Source organism: Cebus imitator, unplaced genomic scaffold (genome assembly GCF_001604975.1).
Source record: "Cebus imitator isolate Cc_AM_T3 unplaced genomic scaffold, Cebus_imitator-1.0 Scaffold193, whole genome shotgun sequence".
Lineage (NCBI taxonomy): Eukaryota > Metazoa > Chordata > Mammalia > Primates > Cebidae > Cebus > Cebus imitator.
Window position 1 is genome coordinate 1,189,178 of NW_016107508.1, and position 18,533 is coordinate 1,207,710.

General features: G+C 37.2%; 1 protein-coding gene across 2 annotated transcripts in view; it reads right to left on the bottom strand.

Annotated features, from left to right (window-relative positions):
• TC2N (tandem C2 domains, nuclear) overlaps nt 1–17,965 on the bottom strand; it is a 59,737-nt gene extending 41,772 nt beyond the window's left edge. The window contains exon 1 of one of the 2 annotated variants that reach the window (XM_017546954.2): nt 17,882–17,965. The gene's annotated coding sequence lies outside the window, so the exon portion shown is untranslated. Of the gene's footprint in view, nt 1–17,700 lie in introns of both variants that reach the window. The other variant, XM_017546955.2, reaches the window with a different exon arrangement.
• Nucleotides 17,966–18,533: the final 568 nt, after the last annotated feature.

The window sequence follows — 18,533 nt, forward strand, 5'->3', positions numbered from 1 at the left end:
CATTCTGTCCCCCAGGCTGGAGTGCAGTGGTGCGATCTCAGCTCACTGCAACCTCCGCCTCCCGGGTTCAAGCAATTCTCCTGTCTCAACCTCCTGAGTAGCTGAGATTACAGGGGCGCATCACCACGCCCAGCTATTTTTTGTATTTTATTTATTTATTTATTTTAGACGGAGTCTTGCTCTGTCACCAGGCTAGAGTACAGTGGCACAATCTCAGCTCACTGCAACCTCCACCTCCTGGGTGCAAGCGATTCCTCCGCCTCAGCCTCCCGACTAGCTGGGACCACAGGCACGTGCCAGCACACCCGGCTAATTTTTTTTTTTTTTTTAAGTAGTGATGGGGTTTCACCATGTTAGGCAGGCTGGTCTCAAATTCCTGACCTCATGATCTGCCCACCTTGGCCTCCCAAAGTGCTGAGATTACAGGCGTGAGCCACCACGCCTGGCCTATTTTTAAAATGTATACATTTTCAAAGGCCCTGTTCAGCCCCAGCATATCAGAGTAAAACACTCCTTAACTACCCAAATCAAACGAATATTCTCTCATCTCTAAACGTCTAGTGTCTTTAAAAAAAAAAAGTTTAACATTTTTCTTAACATTTGATGAGATCTTGTTCTATTTCCTCTGTTAGAAGATAAACTGTTCAAAAACAATATTGTACTCACTTTCTGCTTAGCACTCAGCACATTATATGACGCTGGAAATGTAGTTGAAACTCAGCAAATACCTAGTTGATAGATAAAGGAAACAAAGTACAATAACTATCTCCTATAAAAACTCACAATATATTCATCAAACCACATCTCTGACCCCAATCAGCTTGCAAATACTTAACGTTAATCATGACAGGAATGTGAAAAGAATTGGTTGAAAATGACTACTACTTTAAGGGGAAAAGTCCTCAACACTGATGGCCTTGAGACATCCAAAATGAGTTGGGGAAGATGGAGGAAGGTAGTAGAAAGACAAATTTATATGAATAAAATGTAAAATCTGTTTAAAATGAACACCCAATAATACATTACAGGAAAGACAGTCAAAAAACACGAGTACATTTTCTTTTGTACAAAATAGAGTAACAGGGACAGATTTACCCTACCACCTGAAAAGCAAATAAAATAAATGAAACACCAATTTTCAAGACATTGGCTATCAGACAGCAAAGAACTGACAAATAGGAACTAAATGAGGTAACCTTACTCCCTTGAGGGAAATTCCAGGCCACGGAAACTTACCCAGGAAAAATCCAGTAGATTTTCTGAAATGAAGAGACGAAGGTGAGCGTTTCCATAACAGACTACTATAGTATAAAGAGGTACATACAGAGAACTACAGAGATCAGTAGAGGGTCCCACTCAATTATTCAACATTGTACTGATCAGAGCACAAACAAATGGAAGCTACACAAGATTAGGGAGAAAACACCATAAAATATTACAAAAAAACATACACAACCAGTCCTCACCAAAGTGAGGAATGATACCTGTCCCCACAAATCAGACTAGAAATGGGATCAAATTGTTTACACAAAACTGTTTCCCAAAGCAATATATATTTACGGAAATCCAAAAATATTCAGCATACAAGGTAAAATTCACAATGTCTGGTAACCAATAAAAAAAAGTTACCAAGTATACAAACAGCAAAAAATATATGGAACCCATAATGAAGAGTTGCAACAAGGCAGTTGAGGACACTAAAATAGTTACAGCTGGACTCAATATGTTCAAAAGGTTAAGTAGAGATATGGCAGATATAAAAAAGACCCAAATCCAATTCCTAGAGATGAAAACTATAATGTCTGAGATGGGAAATATACTGGATGGGATTAATACCAGACTAGATATTACAAAAAAAAAAAAAAAAAAGATTAATGCACTTGAAAGTAAAGATAAACTGAGACACAGAGAAAAGACTAACGTCAAAATGTTTTATAAAAAAGCATCTGTGACCCATGGGACAATTTGAAGTGACTCAAAATACTTATATTTGGAGTCCACAAAGACGACTGGAGATGGGGGGAGGGTATATTGAAGACATAATGGTCAAAATTTTCCAAACTTGATAACTACAAACCACAAACCCTTCACAAACACTAAGCTCAGGAAACAAGAAGAAAACTACACCAAGGCACACCATAATAACACTGTTCAAAAACAGTGATGAGAAAATCTTAAAAGCAGCTAGAGAAAGAACACATGTTATGTACATCAGAGCAAAGATTAAGAATAGCAGCATATAGCCAGGCATCATGTTGCACATCTGTAATCCCAGTACTCAGAAGGCTGAGGTATAAGAATCTCTTGAACCGGAGAGGCAGAGGTTGCAATAAGCTGAGATCACGCCACTGCACTCCAACTTGGGCAACAGAGTGAGACTCTGTCTCAAAAAACTAATTAATTAATTAAAAGGAGTAGTAGCATAGTTCTCAATGGAAACAATATAAAAAGAAAACAATGGAGCAAGATCTTTAATGTACTGAAAGAAAACACCCATCAACCTAGAATTTGATACTCAGAGAAGATCTTTCAAAAATGGAGATGACATAAAGACTTCTTCAGACATAAAAAGTTGAAAGAACATTTTACCAACAGATCCACACCACAAGAAGTGTTAAATTACATCCTTCAGGCCAAAGGATAATACCTGATAGAAATATGAATCTACACAAAGGAATAAAGTGTACCATGAATATAAATATATGATTTATTATTATTTAGGTTTCTTTAGAAGTTTATTAAAGCTTGGACAAAAAAAAAACACTGTGACAAAAGTTTCATAACATATATAAAACTAAAATGTATTACATCAATAGCACAAAGGCCACAGGAAGAAATAAAAGTAAATAATTATAAGGTTCTTATAGTATATGTGATGTGGTAACATATCATTTGAGGACTGACTGTGTAAAGTTAAACATGTGTACTATAAACCCTAACACAACCACTAAAATAAGAAAACAGAGTTATAGCTTATAAGCCAACAAAGGAGATAAAATGGAATTATTTAAAAATAATTAATAAAAAACAAAGTTGAAAGACTAACTTCAAATTTTACTACAAAACTAGTCATAAGGACAATGTAATATTAGTATAAGGCAAATAAATCAACAGAATTAAATTCAGAGCCCAGAAATAAACCCTTACATTTGTGGTCAATTGATCTTTAACAAAGGTGCCAAGAAACACTGAAGGGAAAGAAATAGTCTTTTCAACAAATGGTGCTAGGACACTGAATATCCACATGCCTTTTCCACCAAAAAAAAATTTGAATCCCTGCCTTACCCTATGTGCAAAAACTAACTCAAAATTGATCACACACCTATATGTAAGAGTTAAAACTTCAACACTCTTAGAAGAAAACATATGAGTAATTCTTTGTAAACCTGGGTTAGGCAGTAATTTTTTAGACACAACACAAAAAGCACATGCGATCAAAGAAAGATTTGATGTATCAGATTTCACTGAAATTAGAAACTTTGTGCTTTAAAAGACACCATTAAGTGAAGAGACCACTCAGAGACTAAAAGAAGATATTTGCAAATTATACATCCAATAAAATATGGATTATAACCAGCATATATTAAAAGCTATTACAGCTTAACAATAAAAAGTAATCCAATTAAAAAATTGGCAAAAGATTTGAACAGACATTTCACACACACACACACACACACACACACACACAAACTACAAGTACCCAAAAAGCACATGAAAACATGTTCAACACCCTTAGTTATTAAGGAAGTGCAAATTAAAATTATAAAAATCATACACATTGATTAAAAAGGATAAAATTACAAAGACTGACCATTCCAAATATTTATGAGTATGTGACAAGTAGTACCCTCCTATTTTCCTGGTGGGACTGTAAAATGGCATGACCACTTTAGAAAACAGTTCGACAGTTTCTAAAGTTAAACATATGCCTGCTACATGATCCAAACATCCCATTCCTATTTACTCAAGAAAAAAGCAATATGTCTACACAAAGACTTGTACACTAGTGTTCATAACAGCTCTATTCAAAACAGCCAAAAACTGAAAACTATCAAATATCCATTAATTCATTCAGAAAACAAACTGGTTCAGTGAAACACTACTCAGCAATAAAGAAGTAAACTGGTTAAATATGCAACATGGATGAATCTCAAAATAATTACGCTGGACAAAAGAATACCAACAAAAAGAGTATGTACCATACAGATACACCATATTCTCTTGTATTCGCTTTATTAATAAGAAAGCCATATTTCAGTTGTCTTATTTTTAATTTAGCTTTTCTAACTATCTTATTAATGCTGATTTGCAGCTGAACTCCAACTGCATGATTCAATTTATATAAAACTGTAGAAAATAGAAATTAATCAATAGTAACAAAAAGTAGATCAGAGGCTGCCTCAGAACAGTGAGGAGTGGGGAGATAAAGGGCAGAGAGGGACAGGAAGGAAGGACTTGGAGAGTCAGGAGGAAACCTTGGGGAGAGATATACTCATTATCATGATTGTGGTGATGGTTTCATAGGTACATACTTACATGAAAACATCAAATTGTAGACTTCAAGTATACGTAACTTACTACATATCAATTATACGTCAATAAACCTGAAACAAAATAACATATAAATAGAATTATGGAACATTAACAGAAAAAGAGGCCTCAGAAACATTAACAGAACAAAAGGCCTAAGAAATCATTTTATCAAAGTCCTTCTAATTTTACCCATAGAAAATAATGAGTCCAGTAACTAGATAATGTTAGATTCAGAACCAAACCCTAAGTTTCACAACTTTTTCTAACACACCACGTTGCTTTAGATAGGGTATGGACAGAAGGGCAGGACCAGTCAGATTAACAGACTATGTGCTGGCTATCTATATAGCTACATGTTTGCTTTTTTAGCAACAAGGAGAAGCAAATATAAATGTTTAAAAGTATACTGCTTAGGTTCCAATTCTATAACTTTCACTTACTAGCTATTTGACCTTAAATCTGTTACTTAACCTCTCTAACCTTCAACTTCTTCATCAATTAAAAAAACAAAAAACAAACAAAAAAAAACCACTTTCTTAGAGTTACCTTGATGATCAACCAAAGTAATGCACATAAAGTACAAAACTGGTAGCTGGGCTGTTTTAAGAATAAATGTTTACTGCCATCAACATCATCATTAATTATATTTATTATCATTGGATCCTACTTACACCCTATCTGATTCATGCTTGGCACTTTATCCAATGCCAGGAATGATATGAGGACATGAGCTGGAACATTCTAATATGAGGACAGAATGTGAAAAGTCTTAAATACTTCCATATTAATAGATAAAAGCTATAAGCACCCTAGTCACTTTACTTCCTAGGTACTCTCGAGGTAAAGTCTGAGAAAGCAGAGGCCTCTACGACTTTGCTCTAATACTGTGGTCAGTCCTCATGCCAGCTAAGTTGTTAAAATATTTTTAATATCACTCCCTGTTTGAGGTTCCCGAAGGGCTTATATGCCTCTGCTGGCCTGACATAGTCTAGGTAAACAGTCTTACCTGTGGTATTCTCACAAATGAAGGACAGTACATCGACTTTCCCCTGAAAACCTGCGTCTCCTCTGGTATTTCCTACTATAGTGCCACTATCCAATTAATAACTAAGCCAGAAATATGAGTGCCATCCTTGAGTCCTTCAGCTCCCATAATCCACACATCCAGTTCATCCATTCACTTACTTACAAGCATTTATTGAGCATCTAGTATGTACTAGGCAATTTGTTAGGCACTGAGGACAAAATAGTGAACAAGACAGACAAGCTTTCGGAGACTTACAATGAAGAGGGAGATAAACAGAAAAATAAACACATGATACATTTGATCCAATGAGGAAAATTAACCAGGATTCAAGAAGAATTAATGTTAACATTGTATAATCAGAAAAGACTTCTCTGAGGAGGTAATAATACGGCTGGAACCTAAACACAAGAAAGGATCAGCTAGCAAAGTTCTTGAGGGTGGGGCATTCCAGAAAGTGCAAAGACCTTGAGTTGTACGCACTTTGCATTATTTTGCAAGGAACTGGGCAACAGAAAGAGTGGTTAGCAGGTGAACTGTGAAATAGGCAAGGGCTAGAATTCTGTTGAGTACAGCCCCTTAATCCTTGTAATTTTCAAACCTTCCTTTCTGTCCTCAATTTGACTGTCATGATTCAGATATTATAGTATGCCCAAATTATAGAAGGCCAGCTGACATGTTTGCCTTTCAAATCTTTTTATCCCCTCACTGTGCTGCTAAGTTCCTTCATCTGCTTTAAGTAATCCCATGGCTCTCTATTGCTTTCAGGATAAAATTTATTCTCCTAAATAAAATAAGTGACCCTTCTCTTGCCATCTTCCACTACATCCTTCTGCAAATACTAAGCTTCAAAACATAACTACCTGATGTGCCAGAAACACACCATTTCTCTTTTTTACTTCTCCACTTTTGACCTATGTTAGGGTAGGAATGTTTCTTCCTGCTGCCTCTAGTTTCTTTGAGAATGACTTGTATTATAAAACCTACTTGCCTGCAGATACATGCCATATTCTTCTATATTAGCTTTATTAATAACAAAGCCATATTTCAGTTTTATTTAGATTTTCTGACTATCTTACTAATATTGATTTGTAGCTGAATTCCACTGTGATCAGAGAAATTGCTTTGTGGCCTAGTATATGATCAATTTTAATAAATGTTCTGTGTACATTTGCAACTTTGAGGTGCAATGTTCCATGTTCATCACTAAATCAAATTTGTTAGTCATGTTAAAATCTTCTGTATCTTGGCAGGGCATAGTGCCTCATGCCTGTATTTCAAGTACTTTGTGGGGACGGAGGCAGAAGGATCATTTGAGTCCAGAAGTTCAAGACCAGCCAGGGCAATATAGGGAGACCCCAATCTCTATAAAAAGTTAAAAAATTAGCTAGGCATGGTAGTGCATACCTATAGTCCCAGTTACACAGGAGGCTGAGGACTCTGTGAGGCCCTGTCTGAAAAATAAAAAATGCAGGACATAAATCTGTATCTCTATATTTTTTTTTTCTGCTTGTTTTATATGGTACTAAAAGAGATGCATCTAAAAAGAAAACTCCAAGGGCCAGCACGGTGGTTTACGACTGTAATCCCAGCACTTTGGGAGGCCGAGGCAGGCAGATTACAAGGTCAAAAGATCGAGACCATCCTGGCCAACATGGTCAAATTCCGTCTCTACTAAAATACAAAAATTAGCTGGGCGTGGTGGCACACGCCTGTAGTCCCAGCTACTCGGGAGGCTGAGACAGGAGAATTGCTTGAACCCGGGCGGCAAAGGTTGCAGTGAGCCGGTATTGCGTCACGGCACTCCAGCCTGATGCCTGGTAACAGAACGAGACTCTGCCTCAAAAAAAAAGAAAAAAAGAAAACTCCAACTATGACTGTGGATATATCTATTTCTCCTTTTAGTTCTATAAGATTTGTTTCACATATTTTTATCCTAATTTATGAGGTGCAAACAAATTATTAAATAATCTCCCTTTTGATCTCTAATAATACTTCTAGAAGTCTTAATGTTGACTTTGTTTGATATAACTAGAACTTCTTTCAGCTAATATTTGCATGTTATATCTTCTCTCCATCATTTTCTTTTCAACCTTTCTATGTTAGGTTCAAGGTGTCTTTTAGAAGTAGTATGTAGTTACATGTTACATACAATAGAATTATGTTCTATTATCCACTCTGACAATCTTTGTATTTATTTGTATTTTAACTGTATTTAGTCTACTCACAGATTTAAAACTGTTTTAACATATCGATGATTTAAATCTCTTATCATTATGGTAACTTTTTAATTTCTAGAAATGATTTTACCCTAAAAACAATTTTGTCTGATAGCAAGAGAGCTATGCAGCTTTCTTTTGGATAGCATTTGTATGGAATATCTTTTTCCATTCAATGTTTCTATTTGTTTACCAATCTGTCTCCTCATATTTTAGATATGTCTCTTATAAATAGCATTTAGTTGAAGTATTTTAGTCCAAATAAACAATCTTTCTCTTTTGACTGTAATATTTATTCCATTTACATTTAAGGTAACTGGCTGATATATATTTGAATTTAAACGTACCATTTTATCCTGGGCTTTCTATTTGTCCTGCTTGTTCTCTGTTTATTTTTCTTTCTTTTAATCCTTCCTTGGATTGAGTGTTTATGATATTCATTTTTCCCTCCAATAGATTGGATATTATATTAGTTTCCAATTGCCATTATAATAAATTACCACAATTTTAATGGCTTTAGATAAACTTACTACCTTACAGTTCTGGAAGTTTTAAGTCTGAAATGGGTTTCACGGAGCTAAAATCAAGGTGTTGGCGGGGCTCCTACTTCCAGAGGCTCTATGGGAAAATCCATTCCTTTGCCTTTTCCAGTTGCTAGAAGTCACCTGTATTCCTTGGCTCAAGGCCCCTTCCTCCACTTCAAAGCCAACAAGACAGCATCTTCCAGTCTCTCTGACCCCCTGCTACCATTGTCACATCTTCTCTAACTCTGAATCTCCTACAATCTCTCTTCCATTTATAAAGGCTCTAGTAATTACGTTAGACCTAACTGGATACTCCATAATCCAAGATAATCTCCCCATCTCGAAATCTAAATCACATCTGCAAAGTCACTTTTTCCATGTGAGGTAACATTCACAGGCCTGGGAATTAGGACATGGTCATCCTTGGAAGGCCATCATAAATTTTATACACTCAACTGTCTTTTCTTTAAATAGTTACTCTGGTTGTTTTCCTATGCACATTTAACATGTCCAAGTCTAAAGTTCGTCCTTTTACATTTTCCTGCTGCACAGTAAAAGGACTACTAAAGACTTTTAGCTCCTTTATATGCCACCCCATGTGTGACTTAGGCATGATATCATCCATGCACATATTTTGATTCTATCTTGTTAAAACCCCACAAAACATTATTATTCTTTTGTAAAGTTAGTGCTCATTTGTATTTACAAACATATTTCACCAATTAGTTTCCACTTCATTCCTTCTTACATTCCTTCCACTTCATTCTTTCTTGCATCACCAACTATTCATGCACAATCACATACTTTTCCCTAATATCCTTTACGATTTACTTTAGTGAAGGTATGTTGGTAGAAAACCCTCTCAGTTGTCACTGATCTGAAAATGTCCCTGATGTTTATAGCATAGATAATATAAAATAAATCCACATAGACACATCACCTAGCTTTAATTATTATCAATTCATAGCCAAACTTTTTTCCACAATCTCCTCCCACTTTCAGAAATTTTGAAAAAAAAATCGATATCATTTTATCTGTAAATATTTCAGTATGTATCTATAAAAGACGAGGTATCTCTTTTTAAATGCAACTACAGTACCATCACACTTTCAGAAAATCTATAATTTCTTCATTTTATTAGTATTCACATTTCCCCAATTTTCCTATAATTTTGTATAGCTTATTTGTTTTGGGTGAAATAGGTTTAAATATTTCTTAAATCTCCTTTACTCTACAAGTTTTCCTGTGAATATTTTGATGCTGAAACCAAGTCTCTTATCCAATAGAGTTTCTCATAACAGGATTTTGCTGATTGCATTCCCATGATGTCATTCAGCAAATCTCTGCCTGCTATTTTTCTGTAAAATGATAGCTCGATCTATAACTTAATGTAATAAAGATTTTTAAGTTTGACTTTAGCAAGACTGCTCCATAGGTTGTAGATACGTAATGTTCAGCTTTTATTTTTTAACAATGTTAGCAACCATTGATCATCACTGTATCACTCTCATTCTTAAAGATATTTCCTCTGGGTACAGAATTCTAAATTATAAGCTATTTTCTTCAGGACAAAAAATATCTTATTCCATTGTATTCTGTCCCATAAAGAAATCAGTTGCCAGCATAACCACTGGAGTAATTTAAGATTTTTTTCTCTTTGTCTTTGGTTTTATTTCACCATGATATTTCAAAGTGTGTACTTTTTTCTTGCTTGAAATTCATTGAGATTCTTGAATATATGGATTGATGTCTTTTCTCAGTACTGAAAAATTGTCATTCATTCACTCTTTAAATATTGTTTTTGCCCATTTCTTTTCTCTCTTTTCTTATAGAAATTCTAATTTATTGGACTTTTTCACTATAACTCCTCACTCTGATCACCCTAATTTCATGTCTCTCCATTTCTTTTATATTTTCCATTTCTGTCCTTTGAGCTATATTCTAAATTATTTATTCCAATTTACCTTCCAGTTCATTCAGTCTCTTTGTGGAGTACATTTAATTTCCTAATTTGTGGTTAAAATGAAAAGATGGCTTTTGAGTTTTTACTACTGTATTTTTCATTAGTAGAAATTTGTTTAGATCTTTTTTCAACCTGCTCTGTAGCTCTGTCACTTTTTAGACTCCTGATCTCTGCACATATCTTTAAATTTGTCTTTTATTTACTTAAACTCAACCCAGTATCATTATCTTAATAATCTATGACTGGTTTTTCAAGCTTTTGTAGATTTATTTCTAGTTTCTATAATTCTACCAATTCTTGCTCAGGATGTCTTACTTCCTTGTGCAGTTGGTTATCTTTGACAATGAATTATTCATTGACCATGAAGCTTTACTGGTAGAACTTTTTAAGCTAAAAATCAAAGTATACTCCAGAGAATATCTGCATTTGTTTACTGGATCATTTTCAATTCATGCATTAACAAATAACCCAAGTTTTAAATGGACAAAGGATTTAATAAACACGTAAGAGGTGTTCAATGCCACTGATCAATAGGAAAACGCAAATCATAACCATAATGAGATACCACTTCATACACACTAATCAAAAAGATAGACAAAAAATAAGTGTTGGTATGGTTGTAGAGAAACTGAAACCCTCATAAATTGCTTATAAGAATGTAAAATGGTACAGCTGCTTTGGAAAACACTTTGGCAATTCCTGAAACACTTTACATAGAGATACCACATGACCCAGGAATTCTACTGCTAGGTAAATTTACCTGTAAGAATAGAAAACATATTTCCATACAAAAATTTTTTTAAAAAAATTTTTTATTGTACTTTAGGTTCTGGGGTACATGTGCACATCATGCAGGATTGTTGCATAGCTACATATATGGCAATGTGGTTTGCTGCTCCATCCCCCATCACCTATATCTGGCATTTCTTCCCATGTTATCCCTCCCTAACCTCCCTACCCACTGCTGTCCCTCCCCTAGTCACCCCCAACAGACCCCAGTGTGTGACGCTCACCTCCCTGTGTTCATGTGTTCTCACTGTTCAACATCCTCCTATGAGTGAGAACATGCAGTGTTTGATTTTCTGTTCAGTTTGCTGAGAATGATGGTTTCCAGATTCATCCATGTCCCTACAAAGGACATGAACTCATCATTTTTTATGGCTGCATAGTATTCCATGGTGTATATGTGCCACATTTTCCTGTCCAGTCTATCATCAATGGGCATTTGGGTTGGTTCCAGGTCTTTGCTATTATAAACAGTGCCGCAATGAACAAACATCCACACAAAAACTTTTTACACAGATGTTCATAGCAGCATTGTTCATAGCAGCATTATTCATAGTAGCCAAAAAATAGAAACAGTCCAAATGTCCATCAACTGATGAATGAGAAAATGTGGTATACAGCCATATGATGGAACACTATTCATGTATAAAAACAAATGAAGTACTGATTTGTGCTACAACATAGATAAATCTTGAAAACATTATGCTAAGAAAGAAGTGAGACACAAAAGACCTCACACTGTGTGATTCCATTCATATGAAATGTCCAGAATAGGTAAATCCATAGAAATGGAAAATAGATTAGTGGTTGCTAGGGACTGAGAAGGAAGAGGCAAATGGGGAGTGGCTAATGGGTACCAGGTTTTTTGGGGAGGGTGACAAGAATGTTCTGGAATTATATAGTGATGATAGTTGCACAGCTTCATGAATATACAAAAAAAACCTCACTGAATTGTAAACTTTAAAGAGGTGAATTTTATGGTATGTAAATATCTCAAAAAAGAAATGATTTTTTTTAAATTTACATCTTGAAATATTTTTAGACCACCAAAGTAATATAAAACTTCTCCCCATGGTCTGTTTAGTGGTCACAACTTCCCAAGGACAGGCTTTTTTTCTTTCTTCTGTTTTAACTGGCATCAAGGCAACTTTCCTTGCACTCCCTTGAAGGATGCAGAGTAAGTTTTTCACCCTTTTCATGACATCACAACCCTTTGTGATCCCAGAATTAGTCTCTTAGCCTACATTGAATGAGCCCTGGGCTGACTTCCAACTATCCTTGGTGACCTGCAAAAGTACCAAGTTCCTATTCAAATCCATCAAGCTTCCCCAGTTTAGCAAATGCCCTTAGAGCAAATAAGACTTAAAGGCTCCTTTTGTTGCTCATACGTTCACCTTTCTCTTAGATTTTGGCATGTTAATGCCTATCTTATGAATTGTTTTTTAAAATACAGCATTGTTAGTGGTTTTCAGCTAATGTCTAATACCTCAATTTATACTGTCCTAAAATGCAAATCCTATATTTACTTTTCAAGTTAAAATTAACTCTAGTGGGTTAGGAAAGGATTTGCAGCCTGGATAGTCTATATTAGAATAGTTTCAGTATTATTTATGACTTCAGGTAATTACAGTAGATATTTAATAATTAAATAACACATTTTACTCCAATTAAGAAGATTACTTTTTTTAAAAAAAGAAAAGAAGTATGCTTCTTATGAAAAGAAGCATGGGTGGATGACTTGTTCTCTCAGGTATCAAGGTTCTTCAAACAGCTAAAGTAAATAAGACTGTGGTAAGGATACACAAACAGATCTGTTTTAGAAAGAGTAGTCTGGAAACAACTACACATATATGGAAACTTGATCTGTGATACTTGTAGATCACTGGAATGAAAAATAGAATATTCAATTCTACAATGCTGGGAAAAACTGACTAGCCACATGGAAAAAAAAAGAAACTGGACCCCCATTTCGCACCACACAAAAATCAGTTCTACGTGGATTAAGGACTCAAATATGAAAGGCAACTTTTTAAATAAATTTTCTATTTTAGAGTAGTTTTCGAATCACAGTAAAATTGAGAAGGTACAGAGATTTCCCATATACCCCTTGCTTTTAGCAGAAAATATCAGACCATATATATGTATATATATTTAGGTGGAGTCTCGCTCTGTTGCTCAGGCTAGAGTGCAATGGCACAATTTTGGCTCACTGCAACCTCTGCCTCCTGGGTTCAAGTAATTCTCTGCCTCAGCCTCCTGAGTAGCTGGGATTACAGGCACCCACCACAGCGCCCGGCTAATTTTTGTATTTTTAGCAGAGACGGGGTTTCACCATCTTGGCCAGGCTGGTCTTAAACTCCTTACTTCGTGATCCACCCACCTCGGCCTTCCAAAGTGCTGAAAAAGTTGACATAGTCAACTATATTCAACTAGAAAATGTGGCCATCAAAAGACACTATAAAGAAAGTAAGACAGGCTGCTCACCTAGAGAAAAAAAATGTGCCACATGCATAAATGACAAGAGATTCACACCCAGAATATATAAAGAGCTTCTATTATAGAAATCCACATTTTAGGCTGGGTGCGGTGGCTCACGTCTATAATCCCAGCACTTTGGGAGGCCGAGGCAGGTGGATCATCTGAGGTCAGGAGTTCGAGACAAGCCTGGCCAACATGTGAAAATCCATCTCTACTAAAAATACAAAAAATTAGCCAGGCATAGTGGTGCACACCTGTAATCCCAGCTACTCAGGAGGCTGAGACAGGAGAATCTCTTGAACCCGGGAGGTAGAGGTTGCGGGAGGTGGAGGTTGCAGTGAGCTGAGATTGAGCCACTGCACTCCAGCCTGAGCAACAAGAGTGAAACTCTATCTAGAAAAATAAAAAGAAATTCATTTTTTAAAGTTAAAAAAAAAAATACATGGCAAAAGACTTTAAAGACAACCACAGAAGATAAACTAAGAAAGGTTCAACATCATCAGTCATTAAGGAAATTTAAATTAAACCCTTAATGGGATACCATCTCTCACTCACCAGATTGTCAAAGAAAAAAATTCAGGTAATTAAGAATGTAGAAATGTCTTAAATGTTGAAAAAGAGAACAAAGTGAATACTTACATCCTGCTTGTGAGGGTATAAACTGATACAGCCACTTTATAAAACAATTCAATATTTTCCAGCAAAACTGAGGGTGTTTAAAATCATAAACACAAAGAGACATACATTAGAAAGGTCATTTAAAAATAGATTTTAATGGAAAAAAGTAAAAATTAAATTTAAAAGAAAAAAAAAAAGAAGACTGAAAACATCCTAAATATCCATCCACAGGATAATGGATAAACAGTGGTAAAGTCACACAATGAAATGATATACAGCAATAAAAAGTGAACAAACTATAATACACATCAGCATGAAGGAATCTCACAAATAGAATGTGCAAATGCAAAGCCACAGGAAACACATAGTAGAATATCATTTATACAGCATTCTAAAGTGGACTAAACAATACAGTGTTTGCAATGCATAGATATGTGGTAAAACCATATAGAAAATCAAGGAGTGTGGAAAGAGAAAGATATAATCAGGGAGAACACACAAGCTGGCTTCAAAAATGTTGGTTATGTATTATTTCTTAAGCAATATATAGGTACGAGGGTATTTATTTGTATTCTCTAAAACTGTAGATGTGTCAAAAGTACTGTTTTGTACATACGAAATAATTTATCATTTAAGAAGTAAATAAATACATGGTTGTGGTACAAAACATTAAAAATTCAGAAAACCATATGAGTAAAATAAAACTTATCTATAATTATATTACCCTGAGATAGCTATAGTATTTGAAGGAGGTGAATATAATTAAATGATGTGTCTTTCTTCTATTCTTTTTTATTTAATGTTTCAAAGCTTTATTGAAGTATAATTTACCTCCAATAAATTTCACATATTTAAATTATAATTAAGTGAGTCAGACACACACACACACACACACACACACACACACACATTAGTGGAAACATCATTGCATCAAGAAAATGAATATATCCATCATCCCCCCCAAAGTTTCTTTATACCCCTTTTAAATCCATCCCTCCTTACTTTCTCTTTCCCCTACTCCCAAGTAACCACTGATGTGTTTTCCATCACATTAGTGTGCATTTTCTGGAATTTTGTTGGGTGTATGTTTGGGCATGGCTTATGCATATGTCTTTAGTAGACAATGCCAAAAAGTTTTCCAAAATGATTACACCAATTTACACTTCCACTAGCAGATTATGAGACTTCCAGTTACTCCACATCCTAATCGACACGGTTGTCAGCTTTTCCATTTTAACCATTCTTTTCGTATCCCTAAGGAAAATACTCATAAAAACAATCTGAACTCTTGAGAAACAAAAAAAACAAACTTTTGGTGAAGACTGAAGTAAAACTCGTTATACAGAAATTTTAATCTAAGAGTATTTTCCCTTGAATGCATAATAATAATTGAAGCAAAGTCCCAAAATGATGTATGCCTCACAAATTCTGATTTAGTCCAAACACCTGATTTCTACATAAGATTTTTAGAAGAATCACTGGGACATACATAAAAGGACCACATAACTTAAAAGCAAGTTGGGAATATCAACGTACTGGAACTCATGTGAAATAGAGTCCAACACAGTTTATATGTGTGACTTAAACACCAATAACACCTGAACCCAATACACCAAACACAATACCACTAAAATACTGTTCATAATTTGGATGGGGCGGGGCATAACTACTTTATCATGAATAGTTATTTCCAATATGCTCAACTTCTTGCTCTCAAGCTTCTGCTACTTAACCATGAAAGAGGTACAATGTTATGAAATGACGCACTTCATTTTTAAAATTTGTAATTATGGCTAGTCTATCATCCTTTTGTCTCTCCTTTTTTCTTTTTTTAATCATCGCCTCACAAATTCTGATTTAGTCCAAATCACTCTCCTTCTAACCTCTGTTTCTCAAAATACAGTTTCTAAATTCACTACATTTACTTGTGAGAGTAGAATCACAATTCACTCCTCAGATTCATTCAAATTTGGCTTCTACCCTTATATTGTACTTAAATTATATCTGCTGAGGTTAATGACCCCCTCCTAACTTCCAAAGCCAATAGGTACTTAATCAGTTCTCGACTCCCAGATAGACTTCTCTCCCAGTTAAAACTCTCCTCTCCCGGCTTTTTGGGCACCACTGCCTCCCAGATTTCCTCCTTTCCTGATGCTCCTCCTCAGACTCCTTGGCTGTCTCTACCCATCGCTTCATGCTGGTGTTCCCCATCCTTGATCTTGCTCTCTTGTAAAACTAAACTTACTTAAATGATTTCTTACGTCCTTAGAGGATTCACTACCACAAATCCACTTCTGCTGCCAATATCTGTAAGTCTGATCTTGACTTCAGAAAACCTGATACCAATATATCTATTAGCATATATCAACTAGACAGCTCTGCCAGATGTCCTGCCAGAATCTCAAACTCATTTTCTCTCAACCTGAATTAATCTCTCAATATTAGTTTTATTCGTGAATGCACAATTATAATTCAAACGAAGTCAATAAAATACAAGACAATTAGATTTTTCATGAAGAGTTAAAAAAGAATAAATTTGAATTATGGCCTCTTCCTCAGTTATAAAGGTAACTCATATTCATTAGCAAAAACTACAAAATACAAAAAAAGATGATAAAAAGCAAATCTCCTCCAACTCAGCTCTCAAAGGCAGGCAACATTATCCCGTCCTTCCAGAAAAAGCAATTTTTAACCATGCTGACGTTACACATCAAAATATGAAACTGGTAAATAGGATTTTGTTGTTATTGCTGATTCTCAATATTTTCCAGGCTATGTTTTACAATATTAATCAGGGAAAAGAAATTTCTATTGACTGTCTACCTACAGGGAGAACCAGGATAATATTTTAATTACAAAGGCAATCCTTTTATTTGCTGTATTTTAAATATGCTAAAGGAATCAGTGCTTTTGGCTTGGCTTCTATCTTGTCTATACCCAGACGTCTATCGGTGTGTAATAGAGCCCACAGTTCGCCCACTTATCTTCCTATAAAGAAAACCATAGTAAAGGAAAGCCTGGAAGAAGTAGAAGTCAAAAATAAAACCCAGCTGGATAGACTGTGGTTTGCAACCACCACAGGAAAAGTGCCACTTCTAACATTCTTTCGCCGCTTCACAAAGTTTCAGAAACATCACAGCTAAAAACCTCCTGCAAAGCTGTTCTCATCAGACCCCGCTTGGGAAAGGAAATTCGCTTCTCTTTCCCCAAAGCTCAGAGCCCACCTGGACGCGCCGTCGGAAGCACGAGCGCGGGGCAGGGAGTGGGCGAGCGGCCGTCCGCGCTGAGGCTGGGCGCCGCGCGGCTCAGGTGCGCTCTCGACCGTCCGGGGTCACGGGTCCCACGGGCAGAGCCACCTACCCGGGCAGGGGTCTCCACGTCGCCCACCCCGGTGCCCTGGGGACTAACGCGATCGCAGCTGTCGCGGGGCCTAAAGCTCCCTCAGGCCCCCGCGAGACAGGCGTCGCTGAGGAGACGCGGGAACAGCCCACGGGCCCCAACACCGCCCCATTTCAGAGAAAGTTAAAGACAGAGAGCAACAGAACGGGCGCTCACCGCCGGCCGGCGACGCAGGGCCGCCCTCACAGGCGCGCCCGACAGCCTGAGCGCGCTGCCCGCCAGGAGATGCGCACCTGAGCCGCGCGGCGCCTTTCCCAGCCCGGGTCCCGCCGCCCTCCGCGGGGTCTCCACGCCCACCCCCGCGCTGAGGCGGCGCCGCGTGACCGCCGCCGGTTACTTGCTGGAGGCAGTCGGCGCTCTGCCGTCACCTCCCGCTGCCGCACTTCGAGGCCCCGCCCTCCCCAGGGCCTCCCCTACCCTGACACTTACCCAGTCCCCTCCACTGCCCTCCGCGTCCCCACTCTCACACCGCCTACCAGGGCAGCCCCGCCCCTCGGGACGGGCGCGAAGGGCGAGACCAGGCGGGGCGGGGCCAGGCGGGGCGGGGCGGGGCCTCCGCGTACCTGAGCCGCACTGCGCCTGCGTCCTCCGCGACTGCGCTCCCGGCAGCCACTTCCTGGGAAGGTGTAAAATGCAGCCAGGCACGGGTGTGTCTTGGGAGCAGAAGGGAGACCAGCGGTAGGAGGGGGATAGAAGGGAAGCTATTGGCCTATGAAACTCTGACTTGAGGAGGCAGGAGCAGTCTTTCTGGCAGATGTTTCTGCACACTTTTCTTAGAAGCAGAGTTGTGGTGTTACCTGACTTTTAGAGTTTTTATAAAAATCTGACATATAAAGTCTTTGAGAATCAGCACTGCTCTCTTCACTTTTGTCTATTCCTATCTGCTACTGCCTTGTAGGGTGTCTTGGAAGAAAAATTAAATGTATCCACCACAGCACCTCGCACCCCCGATTCTATGAGGGAATCCTCTCTCTAACCCTGGAAAAGCG